Here is a 16242-nt window from a genome sequence, read left to right on the forward strand (position 1 = left end):
ACCAGAACTTCTGGTCCCAAACTTGTTTAAAAACTTTTAAAATGATCAGACACGCCAATTTACAATTAATTCTGTACACAATTCTACACAGAGTACACTATACAGGTCATCGGATGTTCAAGATGGGGTTTGTGTCATCTGACACCTGTACACACTGCACAAACAACATTCCTGACAATTACATTCATGCACTGTGGTCCTGTCCACCTGTCCAGGAATTTTGGGGTAGAGTATGTGAAGACCTGTCAAGTCTCTGAAATGTCACATCCCAACCACCCCCTCTCTTTGTTTACTGGGAAACCTGGACGATGTCCCGATTGAAACATCTTTGGTTCACGTGGTTCTGACTGCCATATCAACCAGTATAGAAATCCTTTGTTAGATCATATTACACTTGATTTAGCCTCTGCTTCCACTTCAAATCAATCTCTCTGGGCTCCTTTGATCGGTTTCAACACATAGCAATGATGGGGGACCGTTGATATTGTCCTGCGGGATGATGTGGGTGGGGGGTGGAGGGTCTGAGTTTGGAGTATCCGGATGTTCCCTGGAGGTGGGTTCAGTGGGGGTGTCTGGGACTGGGGGCCCGTTGCCCCCCTCTGGAGGTGCTTGGGTTGCCTCGGGGGGTGGACTACTGGCGGTTGTGAGCGGCGGCCCCTTGGAGGTCTTGGCAGCTGTATAACCCCTGGGTGGGTCTGGGTGAGGGCCTGGGGGGCTCGGGGTGTGGAAGTGGCCGGCCCCGTGTGGGGATCTGAGCAGGGCCTTGGGGGTCGGGTCCTGACATGTATGCTGCCGGGAAGAAGGCAGGAAAATGCAGCAGTGCCTGGCCTCGGGTAGACCTTGGCTCTCTGCTGTCCCATCACAGGGGAGGGGGAGGTCCAGGAGGGGGAGGACCCAACCTTACCTGGATGTCCTGTGTCATATATTCTGGAAGTTATGCAAATGCAGGGATGGGCATAGATGTTCTGCTGGGGTGGGGCCTTACCTGGATGTCCTATGTCTTATATATTCTGGAAGTTGTGCAAATGCAGGGATGGGCATAGATGTTCTGCTGGGGTGGGGCTGGGTCGGTGCCCTCGGACTCAGTGAGGCTCTGTAATGCTCCTGCTTTGGGCCCTGGCAGGATGGGCTGGGGTCTCCATGCCCTGGGTGGCATTTTGACAACATAGGTGCCTATTGGGTCCAGTGGGGGAGCTGGCTCCCTGGAGGGCTAAGCCCAACCAGCCATTCCTCCCCATCCCCACATATTTCTCTCCTCCTGCTCCCTCACATCATCACACAAACATGCACATAGGACCTTGTGGGTTGGACAAGTTAGGGAGTGCGGGTATGGACCCCATTTCCGCATTCCTGTGGCAACCTGCTCCCCAATTTTATTTGCGCCTTATACACTTCCACCGACGACATTCCACGCAAACACACACTTAGGGCCTTGGGAGTGAGCACATTCAACGGCACTTGGCAGGGCGATTTCTCAGCCTCCTCCCGATTGCCGGTGCCCACTTCCAATTTCAAACTGCACTTAGACACCGAGGGCTGTAGGTGCAAGTGGGGTAGTGCGGTGGCATCAGCTGGCATAGGCCAGACAATGCCCGCACTGCCCACTCACCACAGCCATGGAATACACCTCATCAACACACAACACTATAATGGAGCAGGCGGAGGGAGACTAGGGGTCTTAGCATACCCCTGTTGTTGCTTGGCTTCCTGGGGCAGGAGGCTAGGAGGGAGATCTGGCTGTCTGGTTGGGGTCTGGGGTGGTGGGTTGCTGTGCTTAGTGTTGGGCGGGGGTGCTTGCTCATCAGCACCCCAGCAGAAAGGGTCAAACTCTGGTTACCGGTGATGGTTGTACCCAGTGTGCAGCAGTACCGGGACCAGAGTGAATAGGACGTGTATGGGGAGCATGAGTGGGTGTCCGGCGTGCATTTTTGTAAGTCTTGGGTTGTATGTGCATGTGTGAGCACGAAGGAGGGAGTGTGTGACTGTGTTTGTGTATGACTGTATATGTCAGGTGGGGCCTTTGACTCCTCCTCTCTCCTGGGACTTCTTTTGATGATATAGATCTTCGTCTCCCCTCCCCCTGCCACACCTGGTGTGGAGTGCGGTGCCTTGGTCTGCCTGAGTGTTCGTGGCTCCCGGGTCAGGGGGATTAAGATTTTAGGCGTCTGCCTGATCAATCCTGGTGGCTGCCTGGTGGGGTCTGGTTCCCCGGCGGGGGTGGTCGCCCCTGGGTCCTGGGTCGCTGGGTCCCGGGCTCGGCCGGCTAGGGGGTGAGAGGCTGCGGGCGGGTCTGTGGGCTTGCCGCTGACATCTCCCGGGACTCTGCCGGCTGCTGTTTGTGGCCCCCCGGGGCGATCCTCTGTGCCTCTCGAGGGGGGCGGGGGCCTTTGTGGTTGCAGTCTCCTTGGGGTTCCTGTGTTCTGGGGCAGCGCCTGGATCTCTGGGACTTGGAGCCCCCCCCCCCCATTTCCTACACATCTTTGGGGGGCAGATCTATGGTCCCTAACACTCTCTATTGGATGCTCCTATAGAGAAACCTTACAGAAACAAGCGCGCGTACACACACAGGTGCTCACATGGTGCTCTCATAAGTATGGACTTGGGCATGTTCAACTCATGTCTTAAGACTATGGTGGGCACTTCATGCACTGTGATTTATTATCGTGTGATTGTTCAGTTAAACAATGTTGATTATATATTTCTTCATCAAGTTGATGCAGTGATAGCTTGATCTTGTTGTATTGTTGTTGTGTCCCATTTTGCTTTTTTTTCTTGTCTCTTTCTGCAGGTCTAGAAGCAGACTCTTGTTCATTATTGTTTATTTTTGTGGAACCCCCCCCCCCCCCTCCCCCCTCTCTCCCCACCTTTTGTCTTTTCCTTTCTCTTTCACCTCTGTGTCCGTGTCTGGTCGGAATTACAAAGCATTCAAAAACAATAACAATAAAGTTTTAAGTATCAGGCGTGACATTAAAAGCAGACGCTTTGATGCTCCACCTGAGAGTAAATCTGTAAGGCTTGTCACCAGCATTCAGACATCAATTCTTTTTGCTTCACAGCCAGACAGGACACGGTAAAAAAATAATAATAATCAAACCAGTCGGGATGTATTTTAGTAATGAACTCACACGCAGACATCACGGGCCACCTTTAGCCTCTGAGCTGTGATGACTCTGATCTCAGGCTGTTTGTTCTGTGACACCTGAGGATGCCGCAGAGCTGATAGCTGATGAAACTAGAGCCAGTAAACCAGGTGGACTCTGATTTTCCAGTTTTCCAGGTGAGTGGCTGCAGACGGGAGCGACGGAGTCCAGATGGAGGACGGTTTCCATGCCCTTCCTCAGAGTTGTTCCACTCGACCTCTGCTCCATTTTTCTGCCTCATTAGGACCCTCAGTCCCGCTCTTCCTCCATGCTGTTGGACAGATGGCGTCAGCTTCGTTGGATTCAAGGAGAGAAGCTGTGTTTGGTGGCTCTATGTTTCTCAGGTGGGAATCTTTTTTTCATGTTTATTTGATAATTGGCCCGTATCACGATGAGGTCATCAACACCACAGAGGAAACGTTCCTGTGTGATTAATGACCATAATTTAGTTTGGTTTTGTTCTTTTAAAACAGTTATGTTGTTGGGATTAACTCGTTCATCAGCCGATCAACCACCTCAAGTCTCCTCATTGAGAAAACGTACTAAAGAAAAAGATCAGAATAGAGAACTGATCATTTTTACCTTCCTTCATCGTTATCTTTTTTTTTTTATTGTTACCAATCTTTAAAACTGAAACTCATATCGGTCGGACTGAAACAAAGAATGAATGAATGAATGAATGAATGAATGACTGAACAAATGAACGAACGAATACAATTATTGCAATGAAGCCATTTAACATTATTACCTAAATATTAGCAGTTTTACATAATTATCCTTATCCTACATTATAATAAATGTTTAATAATAAATATGTAACTAACTCACTCCTAGTTCTCCAGTTAAAGGTAACGCTTCATAATAAGGGTCAACTGATTAACGTTAGTCGGTGCGTTATTAAGCATTAATAAAAAAGGATCACTTTATTAACATTCCTGATATTTTTAATTATTAAGCATTCTTACATATCAAAGGGGTCAGTTCTTCACCATCTAACTATCACAACATAACCATTCATACACATTAAAGGCTGCACCATCTGACGGGGCCCAGACGCCCAAAACAACCCTTTGCCAGCTTGTTGTTCCTCACTGGAGACAGACAGTCTCCCTCAAGGTCCCTGCCATCTGTGTGAAAGCCAGACGTCAGCATTCTTCACTCTGAATGAGTGAAGACTCCATGACTTTACAACCATGAATTTAAATAATCATATGTGATGAATGAACACGATGTTTAAATGAAATGTTTGAATAGCCTGTGCTTAAACCAATGAATTTAAAATGACTATTGTTCTTACAATGATCCATTCTGGGTACTATGATCACCATGTGTTGATTTAACAAGTTAATCATTATTTAACACTCATACCCATTACAATAAAATACTCATTAAGGTTAATATTCACCTTGCATAAGAGTTTAAAGATTCTCATTCACACAGCGTTAAAACATCCTTGTATCTGAAGAAGGTGTGGCTTTCTGAGGGATGTTGGTAAAACTCCAAACGTGTCAAATTCTGATTTGCCAAACTTGGCCGCAACTCATAACATTGTGCATCTTAGGTGTGTTCTTGCTGTGTCGTATCTCTAATTCCATGCTGTAGTTGTTTTTTAAAACACAGAACAGTTTTGTTTACCTGTTTTCCCGCTATGTTTCGTTTGCGGCTGCAAACTTCCTCAGGCTGACGCTGATGGTGGCATCACTTCCTTCTCCGTTTATCATAACATTGTGGTTTATTAAAACAAGAATTACTTCTCAATTAATTTGGTTTCTAGCTGACTCTCAAACCGGCCAATTCAGGAACAAGCATCTTCGAGACATCCCTTTTGACATACAGTCTAAAGGCTCTTGCACGCTGCAAGCGGACACAGCCAGACGGCTCTTTTTAAGAGCCAAACATCCACCTTGGATGCTGACAAGCATTCCAGCTTCCTGTTGTGACTCGGAGACATCTGAAGACTGGACGGGTCGTATCGGAGCTAACCTATGGCTTCTAATACCTAAAGGTCAAGGTTCACAACTTCTGACAGTCCTGGATCTGCACTGGGGGTCTCCACAAGGCTAGTAGACACAACAGATCACGTCTGATGGCTTTTATCAATAACCAGCTCTCTAGTTTATAACCAAACAAATTCTTTTACACCCAAATTTCACAAGTTCTCTCAGAAACAAAGGAGGTTCTGCTAAAACATCTAGTTTCCATCACACCACCTCACATCTATCACATCACACCTCATTATTCATATCTTGTCATGTATAAATTATTAGTTTAGTAAAAAGAATTACATTAATTTTATAAAAAACTATATACTGACTCTGTCTGAATTAATACGAAGTATGTTTATGATCCCTGAACAAGTAAAAGTAATGTAACCCAGAAGCTAGAACCTTAATGAGGTATTAACTAATTGGCTTACTAATATGATCCATCCTCAATTTAGATAAAATATAAAATATAAATTAAGGAAATTAACAATACTAATTAATAGATATCTAATTAACTAATAGATAATTTCATAATGAATTATTGGAAGGGTGAATAACTAAAATAACGAGTTTAATATTAAACATCGGTTAAAACAAGAATCTTGAACATCACTAACAGAAACAGAAGAGGAAAGCTGTATACTATTGGTCCAGGTGGGAATCTGAAATTTCATTGGCTGAGAGAAATAAGTCCCGCCTCCGCGAAATAAAACCGTGCGACGCAGCTGAGCGAGAGGAGAGACAAACGGCTGTGCAGCACGCAGATACAGAAAGCAAAGACTGAGCGGTTAGAGAGAGAGAGAGAGAGAAAAAAAAAACAACGGTCGAGGCCGTGAAGAACCCTGATTTGGGTGCCGCATAGATAGAGGGAGAGGCGGACTTGACTCCTTCTAATAAGAGCTAGGAACTTGGAACCAACGCGGTGAGTAAAGAAAAAAGAAGAGAAAAAGCTAACGATGCAACTTAAAAAAAAAAAGGAAACTTAAATAGCTTATCAAATTAATTCCATTCTTATAGATTTGTGTGGAGACGACAGAGTGAACCAATCCTCTGTAGGAGGGAACCGTTGGAGCGCGTTGGTGAGTGAATGAGATTAAATTCAGTAAATTATTAAATTCAAAAAGCTAATTACAGCAACCGAGGTGACAGCAGTGGGCTGCTAGACGTTAGATCCCAGGAGTTAACATCTCAAACTACCAGTTAACAGTGGTAGGGCATATAGGAGTTAACGGCTCAAACCGCCAGTTAACGGCGGTAGGGCATATGGGATTCCCAGGAGTTAACGGCTCAAACCGCCAGTTAATGGTGGTACGGCCTAGATGTACAAGGTCCTCAGGGGCGTTATAGCTAACGCCATAGAATTAGCAATGCGTCCCTTAACCAAACATTTAATAATAAAAAAAATAGATAAATAAAAATAAATAAAAGCTAACTGATTAGGGAGGAATTATTTTACAAAGGTGGACCAAAGGACCAGAATTTATATTTTGTTGAATTTTGTTATAGAACATTTTATTTATTTATTTATTTATTTATTTATTTATTTATTTATTGTGTTACAGATATACAAGGTGTCACAATGCTGTATAGAAACACAACTAAATGTATCCTTGTTGTCATGAATGTATTTCTTGTTGAATAGTGTAGAGTAATAGAATCTAACTGAGCCTATTGAGCTGAACAATTGTTGTCATATGTAATTATATTTCCAGAGCTACTGAGAATTATTTTAATAGACAATCAAATTGATGTTATGTTAGTTGAACTGTGAACCCAAACATGATTGGCTATGCCAATAGAGTGAAGCATTTGTTTAAGTCTGTAAGACTTTATGCTGTGATGTGACGAGAAGGGTCGATGCCAACTCGCTAACAGTCCTGTTGTTTACAGGCTGGGTTTTTTTTTTCCTTGGGTTTGATCCCGACTCCTATGATCACTCACTTGGAACGAGAACTGGATTTCTTCCTGACGAGGGAGATGGCGAGCCTTAACCACTGAACGAACCAGGACATCTCAAGTAACTGAAGAGCAGACTGCTCTCTTCTGTGAACAATCTCAACGGTGCGGTAGGAAAAAATCGCACCACCGGACTCTGACTTTCACCCCAAGCGTGGGGATTTGACTTGACGCCGGCTGACTTGTGACTCATATGATCAAATCTCATACCGAGCATTTTACTATTGTCGATTGTTTTCATCTGTTTTTGTGTGTTATCTTTATGTGTTATATTTCCCATTATTATTAAAATTTAGTATATAAACCGTTTCATGCTATACCCGTGACTCCAGTCATTCTTAAACAACCTCCAATTCTCCCCGAACCTAATTATTGGCCCATTTGTTTATTTTTTCTTTTAATTATCTTATTGTATCCTGTAATCCGGTTACATAAAACTTGGCGAGCCAGCCAGGAGAATTGTAGAGTTGTTACCTTAGCTAACCATTGACTGACATCATAAGAGTGCCTGGAGGTCATAGTGGTTTGCCATTTTGGCATTATTGGTACTTTTGAGTGTTTTAAAATGGAAGTTGTGAAAACAGAAAAGGTCAAAGTTTCAAATGCTGTTTTAATCAGTGGGTTAACTGATACAGACCTTGATAACGAAGTCTTTGGGTTTATGGAAGGATTCGGACCAGTTAACAGGCGCATTAAGTTACCAAACTGTGATCAGATTATTGTGGAGTTTCAACATGAAGCCACTGTTAAGGAATTAAAGAAACAATGTTTACCCTATGACAAACCTTGTACTAGGAACCCAGATGTTTTCTTTCATATTCAAGACCTAGCCAGCGCGTACAGTCTAGAAACTAGCACATCTGCCACTGATGCCTATCTGTCAGAGCTCAGGGACATAGCTGCACATAGCAATCAATCATTTAAAGACCTTCTAATGGAGGAACTGGCAAAAATTGGGGAATCTTTAGGAAGGGATACCCATGCATCTGAACCAGTCACTGAACCAGAGCCAATGCTCCATAGTGACCAAGTTACATATTCCCTGCCTTTAACACCCGAAGTTAACTATATGAACAACTCAAAGGACAATTGTCCACCTACAGAGACTGGAAAACAAAACCCTTGCATTCCACCAAATCTTTTAAACACACCTGAGGTTCAGCGAGTTATTGTGGAACACATTGTTAAAAGCAGTGAGGTTATCCCTCCGCCTACTTCACAATACAGACTAAAACCGTTCTCAGGGCGAGTTCCACACCCTTCTTTTGAAACTGACTATGATACTTGGCGTAGTAGTGTAGTGTTATGCATAAATGATCCTTCACTCACCAAGTCCCAAATTGTACGAAGAATCGTGGAGAGTCTGTCAGCCCCAGCAGCGAGCATCGTTAAAGCTCTTAGTCCAAAATCCGACCCGGAAACGTACCTTGAACATCTCGATTCAGCTTACGCAGCTGTCGAAGACGGCGACGAGCTCTTTGCTCGCTTCTTAAACACAAACCAGGACAGTGGTGAAAAACCTTCCGATTACTTTCAGAGGTTATACACCTTGTTAAACCTAGTTATTCAGAGGAATGGAATTTCCTCCAGTGACGCCGACCAGCAGCTGCTCAAGCAGTTTTGCAGAGGCTGTTGGGACAGCTCGCTGATTTCAAACCTGCAACTCGAACAAAAGAAAGACAACCCGCCTCATTTTACAGCACTTCTCCTCAAACTGCGCACTGAAGAAGACAAACAGGCTACTAAAGCAGCACGCATGAAACAACACTTAGGGGCACAACGAACTAGAGTGTATTCAAATGTGCAAACAACATGCTCTCAGAGTAAAAACACTTGTGAACTGGAAATAGATGATAACTGTGATGACTTACGCAAACAAATCGCTGAGCTCAGGAGCCAAATTGCACAGCTTAAGGTTAACAACACAGATAAAAAGGCAAAGAAAACTCAAAAAGAGTCAAAACCCCGTGTGGGGACTAAAATTCCAGATGAGCCCAAACAGATTCAGCAGATAACAGCAGTGGTGCCCAGACCAAAGCCTGGATACTGTTTTAAGTGCGGAGAAGATGGGCACATAGCTTCTAGCTGTAGCAACGAGCCAAATCCAGCACTAGTTGCAACTAAAAGACTTGCTCTTAGACAGAAGCAGCGCGAGTGGGAGATGTCAAAGCCAATTGCTCAGTCTCCTCCTTTAAACCGGTAGAAGCTCCTATCGTGGGACAGATAGGTGCTAAAGTAGAACCAAGTCCCTCTAAGGAAAGGACAGAGAGACTTTTTTGCAAGCCAGTTCATGCTCATTCAGTGCCAAAACTTCCCAAAAGATTAGTGGGTGGGCGATGCACAGCTACAGTCTCAGTTAACAGTGTTGAATGTAATTGTTTACTGGATTCAGGGTCCCAGGTAACCACCATTGCCAATTCTTTTTACCAAGAACACTTACCTGACCTCTCAATTGAACCCATCAGTAATCTGTTAGAAGTCGAGGGCGCAAACGGTCAAGCAGTTCCTTATTTAGGATACATAGAGATAAGTGTCACATTTCCAAAAGAGCTCGATCAGTCTGGACTTGAGTTACCTACCCTTGCGTTAGTGGTTCCGGATATAAGCTCAAACTCTGATACACCACTACTCATTGGCACAAACACACTCGATCCTTTGTATGAGCAATTGTCTGCCAATAACTTACCTGATTCCAAGGCACTCTCTTATGGGTACCAACACGTGCTAAAAGCCTTAGCAGTCAGAAAAAAACAAAGCAAAGATGGACGAGTTGGTGTGGTGAAGCTTCGAGGGAGAACCCAAGAAGTTCTCCCTGCAAATAAAAAACTGTTACTAGAAGGGTTTATGCAACCCAGCCAAAACAAGCATGAGCCTTATGCACTCATTGAACAACCCACCAATGGTTCTCTACCAGGGGGTATAATTGTAGACTGTTGCCTCATTTCCTTACCTTCACATGGTCCATACAAAGTACCTGTTGTACTAAGAAACGAAACTAACCATGACATCACATTACCCACTAACTGTGTGATCGCTGAGTTAGTTAAAGCCGATCGTGTTATGCCATATCCAGAACCTGACAAAAGTGATCAGAAAGTACTTGCGGCGTGTAGTTCGCAGCAACAGACTTCACCTTCAAACCCTCCTCTCAGTTTTGACTTCGGTACTTCGCCCTTGTCCGAAGAATGGAAAGGGAGGATCACCAACAAACTTAACACTTACTCCGATGTGTTTTCGCACCACGATCTTGATTTTGGTCATACACAACAGATAAGACATCACATCAACTTAAAAGACGAGACCCCATTCAAACAGAAATCTCGGCCGATCCATCCACATGATTATGAAGCCGTGAGAAAACATTTGGAAGCCCTCTTGGAAACCGGTATAATAAGAGAGTCGGAGTCTCCATTTGCCTCACCAATAGTGGTAGTTCGGAAAAAGAATGGTGAGGTACGTCTATGTATAGACTATAGAAAGCTTAATCTGCAAACCATTCGCGACGCATATGCCCTGCCTAACTTGGAGGAGTCCTTTTCTGCTCTCGCTGGATCACAGTGGTTTTCTGTGATGGACCTCAAGTCAGGTTACTATCAAATAGAGATGTGTGAAAAGGATAAACCTAAAACTGCTTTTGTTTGCCCGTTTGGGTTTTATGAATTTAACCGTATGCCACAAGGAATAACAAATGCTCCAAGCACTTTCCAACGGGTTATGGAAAAGTGTATGAAGGACATTAATCTGAAGGAAGTGTTAGTTTTCCTAGACGACTTGATCGTCTTTTCCAACTCCTTGGAAGAACACGAAACCAGACTTTCTCACGTTCTTGAACGGCTTAGAGAATACGGACTCAAGCTATCACCAGATAAGTGTCGTTTTTTCCAGACATCTGTGCGTTATCTTGGACATATAGTATCTCGAGATGGCATAAAAACCGATCCAGATAAGGTGGAAGCACTCAAAACATGGCCGAAGCCTCAGACTTTGAAGGAACTCCAATCTTTCTTAGGATTTACCGGTTATTACCGACGCTTCGTTAAAGATTACTCAAATATTGTCAAGCCACTAACATCTCTCACGGCTGGTTATCCACCCAAACGGAAAAACTTTAAAACACCACCATGTAGATCAAAGTACTTGAACCCCAAAGAACCCTTTGGGAATCGTTGGAGCCAAGACTGTGAGAAGTCCTTTCAAACTATTATTGAAAAACTTACCACTTCGCCAGTTCTTGGCTACGCTGACGCAAAACTCCCATATCTAGTACACACAGATGCTAGTACGACCGGACTCGGTGCAGCGCTATACCAAGTGCAAAACGGTGTCACACAGGTAATCGCTTATGCAAGTCGCGGTTTAAGCTCTAGTGAAACTAGGTACCCTGCGCACAAGTTGGAGTTTCTAGCCTTAAAGTGGGCCATAACAGATAAGTTTCATGACTATTTGTATGGGAACACATTCACTGTCATTACTGATAATAATCCGTTAACTTACCTCTTAACAACGGCAAAACTCGATGCAACGAGCTATCGTTGGCTAGCTGCGTTGTCCACCTATAATTTTGACATCAGATACCGTGCAGGTACACAGAACGTTGACGCGGATGGCCTGTCTAGGAGGCTGCATGATAAACCTGAAGACAACTCAAAATTCACTGAGGAATGCCAACGACTAGATGAGTTCCGATCTCATCTTTTATCCTCTGTCAAAGAAGTCGAGCTTCAACTTCAAGCCGAAGCAGTGAAGGCAACATGCCAAAAGCACATGGTCTTGGATGAGACTGATTCTCCTTGTGGTTTAGTTCAGTCACTTGCCATGTCTGCAGCGGCCATTCCAGACCTATTCCAGTTGGAAGACAATAGTGACAGTTTCTTTGCTGTGCCCAAGTATAACCATGCTGACCTTGTCTCCTTGCAGAGGAAAGATCCAACCATTGGCCGAGTCATTCAGCTGCTTATGACTGACAATAAACCGCCAACTGATACTATTGCAGAACCCCCGGTGGTTCTTAACCTTTTGAGAGAGTGGAAACGGTTTGAGTTTCAAAATGATTTACTGTACCGGAGACGCCAATTAGGACCAGAGACATCATTGCAGTTAGTCTTGCCTGATTCATTACGTTCAACAGTCATGCAAAGCCTACATGATGATATGGGGCATCTTGGGGTTGAACGTACGACAGATCTCATTCGGTCCCGTTTTTACTGGCCAAGAATGGCTAGTGATATCGAAATCAAAGTTAAAACTTGCGAAAGATGTATCCGTCGGAAGGCCCTCCCTGACAAAGCTGCTCCAATGGTGAGTATTACCACCACCAGACCTATGGAGTTAGTTTGCATGGATTTTCTCTCCATAGAACCAGACAGTAAGAACACTAAAGATGTCTTAGTGATTACAGACCATTTTACAAAGTATGCAGTGTCCATCCCAACCAAAGATCAGAAAGCCACCACCGTCGCGAAGAACCTGTGGGAACATTTTTTAGTCCACTACGGGTTTCCTGAGCGTCTTCATAGTGATCAGGGACGGGATTTCGAATCACGTTCTTTACTTGGTATCCGTAAAGTCAGAACGAGCCCTTATCACCCTCGTGGCAACCCCGTTGAACGGTACAATCGTACATTACTCAGCATGTTGGGAACTTTACAAGCCACTGAGAAACATCACTGGCGCGATTTTGTAAAACCACTTACTCACTCGTACAATTGTACAAAAAATGACGTGACGGGATACTCTCCCTACGAGCTAATGTTCGGTAGGCAGCCTCGGTTGCCTATAGATATTGCCTTTGGGTTACCGCATTTGAACAAGCCCTCTATAACTCATTCTCAGTATGTTAAAGAACTGAAGAGTCATCTGGAACAGAGTTATGACATTGTCATAAAAAACTCTCAAAAAACAGCGAGGAAGAACAAAGAACGGTTCGACAGAAACATTCGTGAGTCCACACTAGGTGTGGGAGATCGTGTTTTAGTCCGAAATCTTCGCTTAAGAGAAAAGCATAAATTAGCAGACAAATGGGAGCAAACAGTGTATATAGTTCTCAAACAGATGGAAAACTTGCCAATATACACTGTAAAACCAGAGAACGGAGAAGGACCCAACAGAACACTCCACAGAGATCTTTTACTGCCTTGTGGTTTTCTCTCTTCATTAGAAAATGAAACAGAACGCGTTACGAAACCTAGCAGACCTCATACAAGACAGAGTTCAGCCTTAGAACCTGACCCAGATGAGCCACTTGACGAAGAGGTAGATGAGTTTTATTACTCTGATCTTCCACAAGTGCTAAACCGACCATCCTATCAAATAGCGGTCACCTTGCCAAATAGGGAACTCATAGCAGATTCAGGACCGGTAAATAATATTCAACAACAAAACACACTATCCTTACACACAGGGGATCGCAAGGAACCAACCTTAGCTGGTAATGAAAATGCTGAATTGTCCTTACTTGACAAAGGCATCAACACCGAAACATTCTTACCTGACAGAATGAGTGAAACTGCGACATTCTTACCTGAAATAGTGAAAGAAGCAGCAACATACTTACCTGAAAAAACGAAAAAAACGAAGTATACTTACCTGACGTAGAAACGGGGGATGAAACTAACACAAACCTACCTCAATTGGATGGTGTCCTAAAGTCGCAGCAACGTGATGTAAGTTTTGAACCCATCATACACGATCGGACACATACATCTGAAAAGACCAAAGTCTTAGAGAATAGCTCATCAGCTCTGTCGGAAACAGAGAGCTCACTTCGTCCTGTCTCAGTTGAGAATCAAACCGAAACGGATGAGCATGATACTGTGCAACCAGAGATGTATGTCAGGAGATCTGAACGAAGTAGTCAGCCTCCTCAAAGACTAACTTACTCTCAATTGGGCAATCCACTAGTGACCGTAGTTAGGTCCCTTTTCCAAGGACTTAATAAAGCTTTTATTGACTCTCTTACTCAAGAAGTTGTGTACCCCGTAGAAACAATGCACAGGGACGTGCATGATATTTAATGGGGGAGGATGTAACCCAGAAGCTAGAACCTTAATGAGGTATTAACTAATTGGCTTACTAATATGATCCATCCTCAATTTAGATAAAATATAAAATATAAATTAAGGAAATTAACAATACTAATTAATAGATATCTAATTAACTAATAGATAATTTCATAATGAATTATTGGAAGGGTGAATAACTAAAATAACGAGTTTAATATTAAACATCGGTTAAAACAAGAATCTTGAACATCACTAACAGAAACAGAAGAGGAAAGCTGTATACTATTGGTCCAGGTGGGAATCTGAAATTTCATTGGCTGAGAGAAATAAGTCCCGCCTCCGCGAAATAAAACCGTGCGACGCAGCTGAGCGAGAGGAGAGACAAACGGCTGTGCAGCACGCAGATACAGAAAGCAAAGACTGAGCGGTTAGAGAGAGAGAGAGAGAGAAAAAAAAAACAACGGTCGAGGCCGTGAAGAACCCTGATTTGGGTGCCGCATAGATAGAGGGAGAGGCGGACTTGACTCCTTCTAATAAGAGCTAGGAACTTGGAACCAACGCGGTGAGTAAAGAAAAAAGAAGAGAAAAAGCTAACGATGCAACTTAAAAAAAAAAGGAAACTTAAATAGCTTATCAAATTAATTCCATTCTTATAGATTTGTGTGGAGACGACAGAGTGAACCAATCCTCTGTAGGAGGGAACCGTTGGAGCGCGTTGGTGAGTGAATGAGATTAAATTCAGTAAATTATTAAATTCAAAAAGCTAATTACAGCAACCGAGGTGACAGCAGTGGGCTGCTAGACGTTAGATCCCAGGAGTTAACATCTCAAACTACCAGTTAACAGTGGTAGGGCATATAGGAGTTAACGGCTCAAACCGCCAGTTAACGGCGGTAGGGCATATGGGATTCCCAGGAGTTAACGGCTCAAACCGCCAGTTAATGGTGGTACGGCCTAGATGTACAAGGTCCTCAGGGGCGTTATAGCTAACGCCATAGAATTAGCAATGCGTCCCTTAACCAAACATTTAATAATAAAAAAAATAGATAAATAAAAATAAATAAAAGCTAACTGATTAGGGAGGAATTATTTTACAAAGGTGGACCAAAGGACCAGAATTTATATTTTGTTGAATTTTGTTATAGAACATTTTATTTATTTATTTATTTATTTATTTATTTATTTATTTATTGTGTTACAGATATACAAGGTGTCACAATGCTGTATAGAAACACAACTAAATGTATCCTTGTTGTCATGAATGTATTTCTTGTTGAATAGTGTAGAGTAATAGAATCTAACTGAGCCTATTGAGCTGAACAATTGTTGTCATATGTAATTATATTTCCAGAGCTACTGAGAATTATTTTAATAGACAATCAAATTGATGTTATGTTAGTTGAACTGTGAACCCAAACATGATTGGCTATGCCAATAGAGTGAAGCATTTGTTTAAGTCTGTAAGACTTTATGCTGTGATGTGACGAGAAGGGTCGATGCCAACTCGCTAACAGTCCTGTTGTTTACAGGCTGGGTTTTTTTTTTCCTTGGGTTTGATCCCGACTCCTATGATCACTCACTTGGAACGAGAACTGGATTTCTTCCTGACGAGGGAGATGGCGAGCCTTAACCACTGAACGAACCAGGACATCTCAAGTAACTGAAGAGCAGACTGCTCTCTTCTGTGAACAATCTCAACGGTGCGGTAGGAAAAAATCGCACCACCGGACTCTGACTTTCACCCCAAGCGTGGGGATTTGACTTGACGCCGGCTGACTTGTGACTCATATGATCAAATCTCATACCGAGCATTTTACTATTGTCGATTGTTTTCATCTGTTTTTGTGTGTTATCTTTATGTGTTATATTTCCCATTATTATTAAAATTTAGTATATAAACCGTTTCATGCTATACCCGTGACTCCAGTCATTCTTAAACAACCTCCAATTCTCCCCGAACCTAATTATTGGCCCATTTGTTTATTTTTTCTTTTAATTATCTTATTGTATCCTGTAATCCGGTTACAGTAACAATAATCTTCTGATTAAACATTCAAAGATCAATCAGGTTGATATTTCATATTTATATGGAATCATCACATCTTAAATGGGAATGGGACCAAGGAGAAGATTTATGAGGATTCTGGGCCTATAACCTGG

Source organism: Nothobranchius furzeri, chromosome 10, assembly GCF_043380555.1.
Source record: "Nothobranchius furzeri strain GRZ-AD chromosome 10, NfurGRZ-RIMD1, whole genome shotgun sequence".
NCBI lineage: Eukaryota > Metazoa > Chordata > Actinopteri > Cyprinodontiformes > Nothobranchiidae > Nothobranchius > Nothobranchius furzeri.